Genomic DNA, 17766 nt, shown 5'->3' with positions numbered 1-17766 from the left:
CCGGGCCCCAGAACCAGCTTCTGCTCTGAGTTGTTCCATATCCTGGAACCATATTTTGACAAACCTCATTTTTCCATTCTGGGGGATTTCAATTTCCATCTGGATGATGTGGTTTCTAGGGACTCTGCGCAGCTCATTGATGCGTTGGAAGCTTGTGAGTTTACTCAGCGTGTAAAACATCCGACGCACAGGGCTGGCCACACCCTGGACGGGGTGTTTACCAATGATCCTAGACTCTCTGTTGGCTTCCCCCTCCCCTTGGTCTGGTCGGACCACTTTGCGGTACCCCTGGGTCTTTCATTCGCCACCAAGGATCCCCTCGTTGCCGCACCTCGCAACAAAACTTTGAAAAGAGGTTATAGGAATATCAATACTCATGCCCTCGTCCCTTTCCTAAAAGACTGTGGCATTTCCGCTTCAAGAGATGCGGATGGGGCCGCTCAGGAGCTTGTCAACTCTATTACCATTGCGGTTGATACGTTAGCCCCCGCCTCCCTACGCTATGTCGCGCGGCGGAAACCCTCTGCACCCTGGTTTACGGAGCCTCTTAGACTCCTAAGACAATCCTGCAGGACTAAGGAGCGGAAATGGCGTAAATCATGGGCTCCCTCTGACAGAGAGGATCACAAACGGGCATTGCGCGAATACAAATCTCGAGTTATCAAGGAGAAGCAGGAATACTTTTCCAAGTTGACAACTACGCTTCCCTCATCTAAGGAGCTTTTTAAGATTGTGGGCTCTTTGTGCTCGCTTCAGACCCCTGATCCTGTAGTGCCTTCGCAAGAGCTTTGTAACAGTCTTTCAGACTTCTTCTATGATAAAATCTCGGATATCCACTTGGCCCTTGACACTCAGAAGAAGTTGCTCAATGAGCATTCTCTGAATAACATTAAGGCCTCGGAATCTTGGGGGAGAGATCCACTCATCTCTCTTTCCGATTTTCCGCCTCTCTCTCTCGAGGATCTTAACTTACTGTTGGATCGGACTAAGTCAGCCTCCCCGGCCGATCCTTGTCCGTTGAAAGTTCTTAAGGACTGCCGGGAATCACTTCTGCCTCCATTACTGGCAGTTATGAACGCGGCCTTGATTCAGGGCTGCTTTCCAATGGTCTGGAAAAAGGCCATAGTGAAACCCCTCTTAAAAAAACCCTCCTTGGATCCGGGAGTGATGAAGAACTTTAGGCCCATCTCCCTCTTGCCTGCCCCTGCAAAGATGCTTGAAGCCCATTTAAATTCTCACCTTTCCACCTTCCTTGATTCCTCTGGGTTCTTAGATAGTTCGCAGCATGGTTTCAGGAAGCTTCATAGTACGGAATCTGCCCTGACTATGGTAGTGGATAACATCCGGCGTAAAGTCGATCTGGGTCAGTCTACGATCCTTGTTTTGCTGGATCTGACTGCAGCATTTGACACCCTGTCTCCCTCCACCCTTACATCTCGGCTGAGGGAGGCAGGGGTTGCAGGACAGGCCCTCAGCCTTCTGGACTCCTTTTTGCACCAGAGAGAGCAAAGAGTTCTGCTGGGGGATTACCTCTCCCCTGCTAAATCTTTGCAATGTGGAGTGCCACAGGGTTCGGCCTTGAGCCCTACCCTATTTAATCTGTATGTGGCCCCCCTTGCAAGATTAGTAAGATCGCAGGGGATGGAGGTGGTATCCTATGCAGATGACACTCAGATTATGGTGTCCCTTAACCATTCTCTGAGTGTCTCTGCTGCGAACTTTAGGGCCTGCATGCAGATGGTGGCTGAGTGGATGGTGCTCAACTCCTTAAAACTCAATGCCGACAAAACGGAGGTCCTTGTGTTCGGCAAAGAGCAAAACATCTGGTCCAATGAATGGTGGCCTCCTTCCTTAGGAACTTGTCCTATTCCTTCCTCCACGGCTAGGAATCTCGGGGTCATTTTTGACACCTCACTTGCCATGAATAGCCAGACCAACAGAACCGTGGCTACTTGCTGGGGAATCATTAAAGTCCTAAAACGCATTATTCATTACCTGTCCCCGCAGGCACGAAAACAGACAGTCACGGCCCTCGTGGGCACGAGATTAGATTACTGCAATGCACTATATGCGGAGTCTAATAATTATTTGATACAACGCCTGCAGGTAGTACAGAACGCTGCCGCTAGATTTGTCCTAGCACTCCCCAGGGACTCTTCTGCGACGACGGCCAGGAGGAACCTGCATTGGCTCCCTATCAGATTCAGAATTTCCTTCAAGCTCCTCTGTCTCACATACAGAGCCCTGCAGGCTGGCCCCTCAAATGCATTGGGGTCTCTGCTTATTCGATATGTTCCTGGCCGGACCTTGCGTTCTGCAGACGCTAACAAGCTTGTGGTCCCCCGCTCTAAAAAATCTAGATGGGGGAGCAGAGCCTTCTCCACCGTTGCGCCTCTACTCTGGAATGGCCTTCCTCTAGAGATTAAAGCGCTTCCCTCTTTGGCCTTATTTAGGAAAGCGTTAAAAACTTGGTTTTTTATAAAGGCATACCAATAAGCTCTTATGTGTTCTTCCAGTCAGCTTTTATGCTAGGCGCCTTGACGCCCATTGGGCTAAGTCTGCGCGTTACAAGTTCCGTTTCATTCATTCATTCATTCACATAGGATAGCCGATAGCGAATGAAATGAAAGTATTGCTCTCGCACACAGGAAGTTGCATTTACAGCAGCTCCCTTCGTACGAGAGCAATGCCGGCTCCCGCAGGAGGCAGGGAGCTGACTAGGACCATGTGGACCTTAAGGCAAATAAGAGCAGAATGAGGCAAAATAAAGGACATAAATGAACAGAAAGAGGAAGAATAAAGGTCAGAAACAAACAGAAAGAGGCAAGATAAAGGTGACAAACGGGCAGAAAGATGCTAAATAAAAGTCAGAACCGGCAGAAAAAGACAGAATAAAGGTGACAAATGAGCAGAAAGAGGCAAAATAAAGGTCAGCAATGGACAGAAAGTGGCAATATAAGGGTCAGAAATTAGCAAAAAGAAGCAGAATAAAGGTCAGAAACGAGCAGAAAGAGGCAAACAAAGGTCAGAAACAAGCAGAAAGAGGCACAATAAAGGTGAGAAATGAGCAGAAAGAGGAAAAATAAAGGTCAGCAGTTAGCAGCATGAGGCAGAATAAAGGCAGAATAAAGGTCAGAAACAAGCAGTAATAGGCAGAATTAAGGTCAGACACAAGCAGAAATAGGCAAAATAGAGGTCACAAACCAGCAGCAAAAGACAGAATAAAAGTCAAAAGGAAGCAGAAAGAGATGGAATAGAGGTCAGAAACTAATAGAAAAAGTCAAAATAATGGTCAGAAATGAGCAGAGAGAGGCAAAATAAAGGTGGGAAATGAGCAGAAAGGCAAAATAGACGTCAGAAGCGAGCAGCAAGAGGCAAAATAGACGTCAGAAGCGAGCAGCAAGAGGCAGAATAATGGTCAGAAACAAGCAGTAATAGGCAAAATTAAGGTTGGAAACAAGCAGAAATAGGCAAAATAGAGGACAGAAACCAGCAGCAAGAGGCACAATAAAGGTCAGAAATGAGCATTAAGAGGTACAATAATGGTCAGGGGTGAGCAGAAAGAGGCAAATAACAGGCAGATTTAGCAGAAAGAGGCAAAATAGAGGTCAGAAACGAGCAGCAAAAGGCAAAATAGAGGTCTGGAGTAAGAAGAAAGAGGCAAAATAACAGACAGAAAGAGGCAAAATAGAGGGCAGGTGCGAGCAGAGAAGAGGAAGAAACCAAGCAGAAAATGAGAAGAGGAGGCACAAAACCAAAGGAAGCAGAGGGTAGCAGACTGTAGGCAAGCTGGACAGGAGGACAGTCACAGAGGCAACTGGCATGAGGACCTTCTCTTGTGTGCCCCCATTTTTTTTACCACAAACCCACTGACTGACCCACTCATGTACCCACTGACAGACCCACTCACACACTCATGCACCTACTCACAGACCCACTCAGAGACTCCTGCACCCACTAATTGCCATACTGAGAGACTCACACACACAATCACAGACCCATTAGACCCATTCAGAGACTCACACACCCAATCACAGACCCATTCAGACTCACACACCCACTCAAACACTCATGCACCCACTCACAGACCCACTTTGAGACTCTTTCATGCTCTCAAAGACTCACTCATCTACCCACTCACAGACCCACTTAGACACTCATGTTCCCATTTGCAGACCCACTCAGAGACTTATGCACCCACTCACAGATCCACTCAGAGACTCACACACCTACTGATTGACCCACTCAGATACTCAATCACCTTCTCACAGACCCACTCAGACATTCATGCACCTACTCACTGACCAACTCAGACACTCATGCATCATGTCACAGACCCACTCATACACTCATGAACCCACTTACCGACCCACTTGCACGCCCGCTCAAATATTCATAGACACTCCTACACCCACTTACGCAGCCATATAGTCACTCACACACCCACTCACAGATCCATACAGCCACTCACACACCCACAAATCCACTCACACGTCCACTCAGAGCCCCATACACCCACTGACACACACACTCACCTACATATACAGCCACTCACACACCCACTGTCAAAGGTTGCAGGTTACAGTTGGAAATACAATTTAAAAAAATGTTGAAATTCAAAGCATAGGTTACAGCAGTGGTTCCCAAACTTTTTTGACCCATGGCTCCCTTGACCCATTGGCTATTGCCCGTGGCTCCCCACTGTTAGTTTTTTGGGGAGGGTGGGGTGGATGTAAGCCCGGCCTCGGGAATACTTGCATTTCTCTCCCTGAAAATAATTGGGCTGAAGCTGATGAAGGTATTATAATCATATACGCAGGGTGTTTCGAATTACTAAGGTGGCGCCTCGAATAAAATATTCCTAGTTACACTTCTTTGCCCATGCCTTTTTTAGAGTACTCTCTCCAACTTTTATATCCTACTTACACTACGGGGTTTCCCCGCTGGCCGTGGAGGGTGCCGACGCTTCTGACTTCCCACTCAAGGCAGCTGGGGGTTGCTAGGGGCGGAGCCGTTGGTCAGCGCTCTAGCTCCCCCTGCACTATTTAGCTGGCAGGCCTTTCCTCTCACGCAGCTGACGCACGCAGACATATGTCAGTTGCTCCTCTTAATTGTTGAATATCTCGCTTGAATACTAAGCTGAGTGTTTGAACTCCTTGCTCTGTGTTTTTAAATTTTTTATTTGTGTTCCTTGCATTCTGAATCTGTGTTTTTATAGAACTACTCCTGTGCTTTTAAAACAAACGAATCGGTGCTTTTACCCTGAACTATCTTTTTAAAAAACAAACCTCAAAACTGCTTTTACCTTAGGGTACCAGCACCTAATTTCGCCCGAATCGTACCTTTCACTCGCCTTCCCTCTGGGTCTCACGCCAGCATCCCGGTACACTACGGGGTTTCCCCACTGGCCGTGGAGGGTGCCGAAGCTTCTGACTTCCCACTCGAGGCAGCTGGGGGTTGCTAGGGGCGGAGCCGTTGGTCAGCGCTCTAGCTCCCCCTGCACTATTTAGCTGGCATGCCTTTCCTCTCGCGAAGCGGACGCGCACAGCGGGGGCGCCAATGGCAAGCCCGTCTGCGCCCGTCAGCGGCCAGCCAGGGCCAGGGGACAGACACTATGCTTTTTTTCATACTTACACAGCCTCTGAACTGAGATACCTACACGGTAACTGGCCCATTAGCACTAGTGCCAAGGCCCTTAACAACACAGGGATTCTCAACTGCAGAGACTCCTTTCCAGAGTTCTCTGCCCTACCTGCTGAGCAGGGCTCTTCTGCCCCCATCAAAGTCCCACCCGTACCTACCCCCTCCGAGCCTCGGGAAAATAGGGCCCTGGCAATCAGCTACTTAAACACCCGTTCGATGGCTAAGCACCAACTCAAAATCTTCCAGCTCCTAGATTCCGACAAACCAGACATACTTCTCTTGTCGGAAACTTGGCTTACTATTGAGTCTGGGCCTGATATTCTTGCATCAGTTCCCACAGGCTATTACATACTTCAGGCCAATAGGCCCTCGGGGAAGCCCGGAGGCGGGGTTGCAGCCAACATCCACCATAAACTCAGGTTTGCCGCTCTAGGAATCGCTGGCATACCCTCAGTCGAATGCTTCATTTTGACATTTGAGTCGCCCCAATCCCCCTTTATCTGTGCTCTCTTTTACCGACCCCCCCCACCATATGCCCTCTTTTCCACAACTGCTAGGTGAAATGATTTCCCAACTAGTCATTAATCATGCTAAGATTGTTATTATAGGAGACTTCAACTACTGGCCCACTGATGCACAGGAGAGCACCAGCTCCATAGAATTCACGGAGCTTCTATCCGGTTTGAACTGCACTCAGCATGTGCATGTTGCCACCCATATTAAGGGACAGATCCTGGACCAAGTCTGGACCTCCAACTTGGAAATCACACAACCATTAATCTCCCCATGTCCATGGTCAGACCACTCCATGATCACATTTACTATGGCCTGTACCCCCCCTCACTAAGTTTTCCCTGACGGGTAACCATCTGGCTCAAAACTGGAATCGGGCCAATATCGGCGACTTCTGTACCCTACTAAAAGTCTCATCACCTAGCGAACAAGACTCCCTCTGCAATCAGGCAACACGCATCAAGAAATGGCTTGAATCAGCCAGTGACATCGTCGCTCCTTTTAAGAGAACCCGACTCAAACGCCCTCATGATGCTCAACGCTGGTTCTCCGACGAGCTGAAAATAAAGAAACTAGCACTCAGGCAAGCCGAACGCAGCTGGAGACGATACTATGCCCCAGATAAAAAAGCCACCTACATTACCCTGCTAAAAGACTATAAAAACTCTATCCTCCAGACTAAGGCAACCTACTTTTCCTTGAAAATTACGAACTCAGCCACTAAGACCAAGGACATCTTTTCTATAGTTGACGAGCTCTCACAACCCGACAGAGTGATAGCAAAACCTGTCCCCTCACAATCACTATGTGATACCCTGAACTCGTATTTGATGGAGAAAATTGCCACCATCAAAAGCAGCATCCCCAATCCGACACTCTCAACAGCCTCCCCCACCACATGCAAAAATCCCCATGTATTGGATCAAATCCCCCTGATCTCCAGGGAAGAGTTTTTTGTCTTACTAAAAAAAGTCAGATCAGGCTCCCCCACTGATTGCTGCCCCCCTCATATCTTACAAGAAGCTTTCCTTACCTGCCCAGACTCCCCCCTCGCGCTCCTCAACAACTCTCTGAGACAAGGCATCATCCCTGACACCTTTAAATATGCCGAAATTGTCCCAATCCTAAAGGAACCCAACGCTGACCCCTTGATCCTGAGCGACTTTCGCCCTATTTCGTTACTCCCTTACCTTAGTAAGATTCTAGAGGCCCACGTAGCAAACTGCCTTAGCTCACTCATTGAATGCTCTCAGTGCCTTGACCCCCAGCAGGCTGGATTCAGGCCAGCACACTCCACGGAGTTAGTCATCCTAGCAGTCATGGACGAGTTTAGGAGGGGAGCCAATAAAAACATCACTCAGGCCCTGGTACTTTTGGATCTGTCAGCCGCTTTTGACACGGTCGATCATGACCTTCTGATCGATCGTGTCAGTAATGCTGGCATCCAGGGACTGGCTCTGAGGTGGATCTCCTCCTTCCTACACAATCGATTCCAGGCAGTCCGTCTTGCCAACTTCTCAGCTGAGAAAGTCAGGTTGACCTGCGGAGTCTCTCAGGGGTCCTCTCTATCGCCCCTTCTGTTCAATCTATATATGCTACCCTGGAACTGGTCCTTATGCAATAGTAAAGTTGCCACTTTTAACTATGCCGACGATCTCCAGTTGGTGTTCGAAATTGATTCTTCTAACATCTCAATTTCCAACTTTTAATCCACCATGAGCTTTATTAGCGAATGGATGTACGCCAATCAACTAAAGCTCAACCCCTGACAAAACTGAGCTGATACTGACTGGAGGCACCTCAAACCCTTGGAACTATAACTTCTGGCCCCCTCTCCTAGGCAGTCCTCCTCGTCCAGTAGAATCCGTAAAAAGCCTAGGGGTCATAATCAGCAACGATCTGTCTATGAAATCTCAGATTGGCTCGGTGGTATCTACCTGCTTCTTCCACCTACGAAGAATCCGGAAGATCTGCAGATTCCTGACCACCAAGGCATTGGCCTTAGTTCTTCAGGCCTTGGTCATTTCTCGCATTGATTATGCCAACTCACTTTATGTTGGCATTCCGGCCTATCAACTCCACCGTCTGCAACTGGTTCAAAACCAAGCAGCCTGGCTCATCTTCCATCAACCCAGACACCAACACGTCAGCCCCTTGATGAAGAGCCCCACTGGCTTCCAGTGGATAAACGCTGTGCATTCAAATTGGGCTGTACCATCTTCAAAGCCCTTGCCGGTCACGGCCCTGCATTCATCTTGTCTAGGATCCTTTGCTATGTCCCCTCTCGCGAACTTCGATCCTCCCATCTGAACCTGCTCACCATCCCCACCTTTAGACGGAAAAAACATGGTGGACTTAGATTCTCTCTCCTGGTCCCTCAATTCTGGAACTCCCTCCCCACGGAACTCAGATTAGCAACCTCTTACCCCCAATTCAGAACACTCCTTAAGACCCTTCTGTTTTCTCAGGCATATGTGTAAAGCTCCTGTCATTATACCACTGTCGCCCTCCCGCTCATAGCGCCATGAAACCGTCTGGTGTAAATGCGCTCTACAAATATTTTTAACATAACATACTTACAGTGCTAGATAGCACCCCTATGCATGTAGGCCCCATTGCCAAACTGTTCCTGTGCTTGAAGAATATTTACATACACGTCCATTTCTACCTATGTCATACGTGCCAACACACCTGTCTCAGCAGGGTGACTCATGATTTTTTAAATCACATACAGCTTTATTTTTGGTGTTTCCTCCCTAAAATTGCCTCCAAATCAATGCAAGTGAAATATATTCCTGAAATTCTTTTTTTTTTTTAACATCCCTCTTTCCTGCTTCCAAATGTTGGCATTATGCCTTCTATGGTATTTTACTTCCCTGTGCGCAAGGAGAGAGCAGGCCTGTCTGGAAATGTGTGTGTACTTAAAGGAATGTGTACTGGAAGTACCTATGATTCAAGTACAAATGTCAATACTTAATAATATTTAGTGTGTTTAATAAACAGGACAACTATACTTTCCTGATAACTTGCATTGGTGTAAAATGCATTTGGAAAAAAACTAAACTATTAACGAGTCTAACAAAATAAATCAGGCATCTTCCGCTTACTTTGAGAGTGTTGGAACATGGGGATCCAGTGAAATATGGAGGTCATCTCCCTCAACATGCCATCAGTTAAGCACTACATTTACAGCTTTAGGCATGTCACTTACAAATCATCGACATCATGCGTTTAAGTCTAATTAGTTTAACTGAAGTCAACAGACCCTTCAACATTAAATGCATTAAAGTGCTTGGTGTGCGGCTCCCCTGGCTAGGTTTGATGGCTCCCCAGGGAGCCACGGTGCACAGTTTGGGAACCATGGGCTTATGACCTCACATATTACATCACTCTTGACATTGTCAGTGCCATCACTGATATCTTTGATACCACAAATGACATCATCCACAGAACCACTCTCTCACCCACTCACACCCCAAACAAACTTTCATACACCCACTCACAATCCCCCACAGCTACTCAGATACCTATTCACAGACCCATACAGCTACTGGCACACTCACACACACACACACACTTGCTCATACAGTCACTCACACAACCACTCACTCACCCATATAACCACTCACACAGCCACTCACAGCCACTCACAGACCCATACAGCTACTCACATACCCACAAAACCACTCATACACCCACTCACAGACCCATACAACCACTCAAATACCCACTCACACAGTGAATCACTCACCCATACAGCTACTAACAGACCTACTCAGTCACCCACACAGCCATTCACACATCCATTTACTCATCCACTAAACCACTTATACACCCTTTCACACATCAATACAATCACTCATGCACCCACTCACTCATATATACAGCCACTTATATAAATACTGTGCAAAACAGCCACTCACACACCCACTTACCCATAAACCCAGTCAAACAGCCACTTACCCATACAGCCTCTTACACACCCACCCACTGACCCATACAGCCACTCAGACACCCACGTCCACACTGATACAGTGACAGTGCCAGTCCGATGACATATATTAGAAACAGTATCACTCATTTGTAGTACAAAAAGAATAGCAATTTAACTTATACAATAGCTTAGCATATATCTTTAACTCTCAGAAACTTTTATAAAACACACTCACTGGATGATGTCATCAGTGATGTCATCACCAATGTTATTGGAGATGTCATAAATAATGCCATCAGTCATGTCACTGACCATGTCATGAGCGACGTAATATGTAAGGTCATAAGCAGTGCATTGCGGGGGGAGTAATTTATAGTTAGCTCAGCTAACTATTACTGCCAAATTACACTGGTTTTGTATGCGTGAAATCTGAATGTTTTGATTTGTTCAGCATTCCGTCCATCAATTGTGTGTCTTTTGCTTTCTCGCCCTACGTGCGCCGGGTATACCCAGACGTGGGTCCCGGGCTCACTGTGCCACTGGAATCAACCTATCCTGGCTGATGAGGGCTGAAAGCCCGAAACTGGTCCTAGGATGCTTGGTTCCAGTCCAGGGAGGACCTGGCTTGGCAGTCTGGGCTGGACTGTTCCCATGAGGCACAGGATTATGGCTAATTTGCATATGGCTAGGTCTAAACTGGGGTGGCTTGGTGAGTAAAAGAATGATGGATTTAACCCAGATCTCTTGACTGGGGGTGAAAGTTTTGATTTGTTCAGCATTCTGTCTATCAATTGTGTGTCTTTTGCTTTCTCGCCCTAAGTGTGCCGGGTATGCCCAGATGTGGGTTCCGGGCTCACTGTGCCACTGGAATCAAGCTATCCTGGCTGATGAGGGCTGAAAGCCCAAAACCGGTCCTAGGATGCTTGTTTCCAGTCCATGGAGGACCTGGCTTGGCAGTTCGGGCTGGACTGTTCCCATGAGGCACAGGGTCAAGGCTGATTTGCATATGGCTAGGTCTAAACTGGGGTGGCATGGTGAGCAAAAGAATGATGGATTTAACCCAGATCTCTTGACTGGGGGTGAATATTTGGATTTGTTCAGCATTCCGTCCATTAATTGTGTGTCTTTTGCTTTCTCGCCCTAAGTGCGCCGGGTATGCCCAGACATGGGTCCCGGGCTCACTGTGCCACTGGACTCAAGCTATCCTGGCTGATGAGGGCTGAAAGCCCGAAACAGGTTCTAGGAGGCTTGTTTCCAGTCCAGGGAGGACCTGGCTTGGCAGTTCGGGCTGGACTGTTCCCATAAGGCACAGGGTCAAGGCTGATTTGCATCTGGCTAGGTCTAAACTGGGGTGGCATGGTGAGCAAAAGAATGATGGATTTAACCCAGATCTCTTGACTGGGGTGAATGTTTTGATTTGTTCAGCATTCCATCCATCAATTGTGTGTCTTTTGAGTGAAATCTGAGCCTAACTGTTACATTCCTGTAACCTTTGCATTTTCCAGTAAATTTCTAAGGTTTTTAATTCTATTTCCAAACTATAATGTCCTTGTAACCTTTGTTTTTTTCAGTGAATATATATATATCTATATATATATATCTATATATATCTATATATATATATCTATATATATCTATATATATATATATATATATATATATATATTACCTACTGGCGGTCGCCAGTAGGTAGTTATAGTTAGGACCCCTTTTCCATAGGAAATCCGCAACATTCTATTTTGAATAACTTTGGCGCCGGTCGATGAATCCTCGCGAATTTCTCAAAATAGGTGGGGCGCTACGCTCCGCTCCTACCCTGAAAGTCTCGGGGGGATTCGTCAAGCGGGGGCTGAGATAAAAGGGGGGTCCCAAAACGCGTTTTTCCCATGCATTTTTCCATAGGACCTTTAGAACGAGCTACAGCCCGAACGGCTGAACAGAATTACTAGAAATTTGGCAGAGAGGTAGTCCCTATGTCAAGGAAGTGCCTTTTGTAGGTTTGGTGTAAATCTGTTCAGTAGATTCTGAGAAAATAGCCTTTAAATCAATATATATATCTGAGCCCGCTTACGGTACGCTTACGGTACGCTTACCGTACGCGTACGGTGGCGTGCGCGAGCGCGATTCTGATTGGCTCTTAGATCTTAGTAAACATTCGAATCGGCCGAAACCAGGAAGCGGCGTCCGCCATTTCGTCTCTCGCACTGAGTGTTATTTATCAAACATGATGCCCAAAAACATGTTACGGGGCTGTTTTGACAACTCCCTCCCACATAGTCATGTTGAGGGAGTCCCCAAACATCCCCCAAGAGCAAAAACGGTTTTATTTTTTTTTCGGCAATTTCGCCGAGTACGCTTACCGTACGCTTACCGTAAGCGTACGGTAAAAAATAGAAATAAAAAAAACACTATCCACACTTACCCCACCCCCTGTGCTTTTGGTGGCCGTAGGCCATCAAATGTACAGGGCTTATTACATCAGTAAAAAAACTATATTTTGGCAACATGAAATTATAAAATCGAAATAAAAAAAACACTATCCACATTGACCCCACCCCCTGTGCTTTTGGTGGCCGAAGGCCACCAAATGTACAGGGCTTATTAAAGTTGATAAAAACCGTGCACGGAACGCACTGCGTTAAGTGGGCGCGCACGCCTCGAATGGCGTAAAGTAACTTAGCATTTAAAAAACCGTACAAATTCACTGAAAAAACCATAGGTTTCACACACGTTATAGTTAGGAATTAGCATTTAAAAAACCTTGCAAATTCACTGAAAAAACCATAGGTTTCACACATGTTATAGTTAGCGGAAATTTTACTGATAAAAAACCAATGAAATTGCCCCGTTATAGTTAGTGCTGGCAACTATAACTCACGCGACCGCAATCTTCTGCTGATGACATATGTGTCTTTATAAAAAAAAATATTTGTAATATATGTATAGCTAAAAATGTATGGAAGAAGACATGGGCAAATAAGTGTCTAAATACAGTATTAGCATCAGCAGAGGATTGCGGTCGCGTGAGTTATAGTTGCCAGCACTAACTATAACGGGGCAATTTCATTGGTTTTTTATCAGTAAAATTTCCGCTAACTATAACATGTGTGAAACCTATGGTTTTTTCAGTGAATATATATATATATATATATATATATTCACTGAAAAAACCATAGGTTTCAGGGGTGTTATAGTTAGCTGGACTTTTCACTTGTACAAAACCATTGAAATTCCCCCTTTATAGTTAGTTCAGCTAACTATAACTCGCGCGCCCGCAATGCACTGCTGATGACGTCACATATTACATCACTCATGACATGGTCAGTGACATCCCTCATGACATCACTGATGACATCTCAAATTACATCACTGATGACATCATCCAGTGAATGTGTGTTTTTCTGAAAATTAAATATGTTTTATATATGTATATCTTAAGGTCGATGGAAGAATAAATGGGTATATAAGTGTCTAAATGGATGATTTGTTTTTGAAAAATTGATTGTGTAACTGACTGATTAAGTGTATCATAGTGAATACATGGCTTAGTGAGTAATGTTTAAATATGTAAATATCTGTATCAGTCTCTCACTTTGTGTATAAGTGGCTGCATGGGTTGGTGAGTAGCTACATGGGTGTCTATATAGGTTATTAGTTAATTTTTTGAGTATCAGTCTGAGTGTCTGCATGGTTCGGTGGGGGGTATTACGTAGTGCATAGGTGCATGAATGAATGACTCACTCTTTGTATGTGTTGAAGACAGCATGTGTGCAGGACTGTATGGGTGGATGAGTGTGTGTATGGGTGTGTTAGTGAGTGAATGACTGTCTCAATAGTGTCTTTATGAGTAACTACATATGTTTTAAACTAGTATATGTGACTATTGGTGTATATAAGTGAGTATATGTGAGAGTGAGAGATTGAAAGAGTTCCTGTATGAATAAGTATGTGTTTCTATATGATGAGTGAATACAGGTATGAGTGACTGTATAGGACTGTTGGTGAATGAGTGGATGTGTATGTGGATCTTAGAATTTCTGAAGAGGTTGTTGTAACTGGTATTGGTATGTCCATTGTTTTGAAAAGTTTAGTCTCTATTTTTGAATGTGTGTATCAAAGGTTATATTAGGGTGAAAGGAGGTCTGCCACTCTATCACAAGGATGATGTCATCAGTGATTTCATCAGTGATGTCATTTGAGATGTCATCAGTGATGTCATGAGTGATGTCACTGACCATGTCATGAGTGATGTATTATGTGACGTCATCAGCAGTGCATTGCGGGGGCGCGAGTTATAGTTAGCTGAACTAACTATAACGGGGGAATTTCAATGGTTTTGTACAAGTGAAAAGTCCAGCTAACTATAACACCCCTGAACCTATGGTTTTTTCAGTGAATTTCTGAGGTTTTTTTAAATGCTAATTCCTAACTATAACGTGCCTGAAACCTATGGTTTTTTCTGTGAATTTCAAAGGTTTTTTAAATGCTAATTTCTAACTATGCCTACAGAGATAGGACATGTGAAGAAAGAAGAAAAAATGCACAGAAAGAAAAAAAAGAAGTGCAGAAAGAAGCAACAGAAGTCCTCAAAGATGAAGAAAAGTGCAGGAAGAAGGATAACGTGCAGAAAGAACAAAAAGAAGAGCAGAAAGAAGCCTTGTTGCAAAATCATCCTGCACCCTCAACTTTTTCAGACAGATACTGGTGGTAACTGAGTCTGACTAACCAGTCCTAGAGCCAGTGCTATGTTAAAAGACACTTAGAATACAGTGAAAACACCTACATACACTAGGGAACATTATGCGTTGGGGTCCCCCTGTGATTAGCATGACCTCCTCTGTAAGCCCCTAGTATATAATAGGGCAGGGGGATTAAAACTACCTCTTAAAACAGGCTACAGGGCGTTTTTGCACACGTTAACTCAGGCCCCGTCCCCTCCCTTCACCACTGTGTAAACACGCCCTGTGTCCGTTTTTAGTTGGGAGATTAAGTTCATTTGAATCCTGAGGGTCCCTAGGGTCCAACTAGCCCTCTAGGTACCTCCAGTAAGTGCCACAGAGCTGCATTGCAGAGAGGTGTAAAGAGTGGCACGGCCTGGACCACCTCTCTGCAATGCAGCTCAGTGGCGCTTACTGGATGCACTTGGTGGGCTAGTTAACCCCCAGGGGCCCTCAGTATTGAAGGAAAATGATAGCCCCAATTTAAAACGTGCCATAGTGCGTGTTTGCACACGTCACCTCAGGCCCCGTCCCCTCCCTTCACCACTGTGTAAACGCGCCCTGTGGCTGTTCTAAGTTGAGAGAATAAGTCCCCTTGAATCCTAAGGGTCCCTAGGGTCAAACTAGACCACTAGGTACCTCCAGTAAGCGCCACAGAGCTGCGTTGCAGAGAGGTGTAAAAAGGGGCTTGGCCTCAGAACACCTGTCTGCAGCGCAGCTCCCTGGTGCATACTGGAGATGCCTGTTGGGCTAGTTGGCCCTCAGGGACCCTCAGTATTGAAGAGGAATTAATTCCCCAACTTACAATTCGCCAGGGGGCACGTTTGCAGAGTGCTGCAAGGAGGGGGCGTGGCCTCCGGCACGATGCCAGTCTTTTATTTATTTTAATTTTTTAAGAAGGGGGGCTGTGTGGTTCCCCTTCTTATTCTAATTTATTGGCCCTGATGACCCCATCCCCCAGGGCCTGTCTCCTAATTATATTTTTTGACCCCAATCCCCAGGGCCGGCCACTGTTTTTTATTATTTTAAAAAAAAAATATTTATAGACACACCTAGGACATGCTGGACAAACCGTACGTACCTATCACCATGACGATTTGCGTGATCTTCATTAAAAGGCGACTATGCATACAATGAATCCACGTGGAATGTATTTACACCACTAGTGAAGCTCTGACATGTCTGATGCCCTACCGTGCCTAATCCCGGTAGACACCCTTGTCGTTTATTTATACAAACATGGGTAGCTATTGACGGGCACATTTAATACACACCAAGCCGTTCAAAGGGGATTCGACAAAAATTCGACCAAAACTATGCAAGAAACCCCCCTCACGGTTAATAAAACACACATCCACTGCCGGATGTGTAATACTTTTTATTTTACTCTCTGGAAAGGTGACGAACATCACTTGAGAGTCACAGTGCGCTCCTGGCAGAGCCCAATGCTGTGTTACACCCACCATTGCCTGCTGAGTGCCACACACCTCTGTGTTGTATTCCACTAGCTAGTGCATATGCTATGACACTCTCTAGCCCATGTGCACTGTAACACCACCCCGTGAATATGTCATGCCACACTTGTCATCGCACGGGTTATATTGCCCCATCTAACGTGCCTTCCTCGATGCTTATGTTATAACGCACAGTGCTATGCCATACCTATTACAATCTGGGATCCATATCTTTGTCACAGTGCATATGCAACGTTACACTCCCCAGCACATATTTTATATTACAACTTTAGAGACTAGTTAGGTTACACAACACTGCCCTGTGCATATTACACTCCAAGGCGCATATCGCATAGCACGCGTTAGTGCCTGTGCTATCTCGCGCTCTCCAATGAATCTGTCATTGCGCACAATGTATTGCATATTATATTTCACGCCCGGTTCATCTTATATCACACTTTTTTGGTGCATAGTTTATACCATACACCATATCTAGTTTTCATATTCAATCGTGCTCTCAGGACTATGTTCTATATAACACTGTGTTCACCTACCCTTTTCACGGGCATTACATTTTGCGATAGGGGGTGGAGGGTCAGGGGGTGTTTCTGCCAAGTGAGCCCGGAGTCACAGTCACAAACGTCCTCTTCTTCCTGAATAAAAGTGAGATTATGCTGCATACTTGTTCATATTTTAAGTAGTTCGCACAGACACACGTTTTAAAAACAATAAAGTTCCTAATACCCGCCTTCTCTGAACAGTTAGCTTGCTGCCCCATCCCCCTCCTCCCTATCCTCTGTTGTGTGAATCCATGGACTAGCCTCCTCCCTCCTGCCATGCATGGTCTGATGTGCTGCCACTGCCCTCAATTTAGTATGATGTACCAGTCCACTCCTCCTGCCCTCCATTGCCCAATTCTATGCCCCATCATTGACCTCCTGCTTAAACTCTGTGCTTAGCTTGCTGCCCCTATTCTCCTTCCCCCTGCCCTCCGATGTCTTTGTGTATGCCCCTGCTCCATCCTTTTTGCCCACCATGTTCCATGGACCTGCCACTCCTACCTACTCTGAGTGTTCTGTTGAGCTGCCACTCCCCTCCCACCTGCCTAGCATTGTCAGATGACTGTAACCTGTCCCTGCCACCTCCACCCTGCCTGTCCACATGCCATGCCCCTATCCTCTTCCTCCTGTCCTACATGGTCCATTGTACTGCCACACCCTTCTGCCCTCCCTGGTCTGTTGTGCTGCAACTGCTCCTCCTGCCTGCCCCGTGCGGTCTGTTGTGAGGCCCCTTCCCCTGAACTTTCTTGTCTGTGCACAGGTCCTGACCCTCCCTTCTATCCTCCATCGTCCTTTGTGCATGCCCCTGCACCCTCCTTCTTGCCCATCATAGCCATTGTGCTACCACTAACCTCCCACTTACCATGCATGGTCTTCTGTGGCCCCTCCCACCTTCCCCGTGTGGTCAGTTAGCTTGCTCTGAACCCCTCCCACCTTTCCTCCAT

This window comes from Triturus cristatus, chromosome 4_1 (assembly GCF_964204655.1).
Source record: "Triturus cristatus chromosome 4_1, aTriCri1.1, whole genome shotgun sequence".
NCBI classification, from domain to species: Eukaryota; Metazoa; Chordata; class Amphibia; order Caudata; family Salamandridae; genus Triturus; species Triturus cristatus.
The sequence above is the reverse complement of the archived record's forward strand: the minus strand, read 5'-3'. Positions refer to the sequence as shown.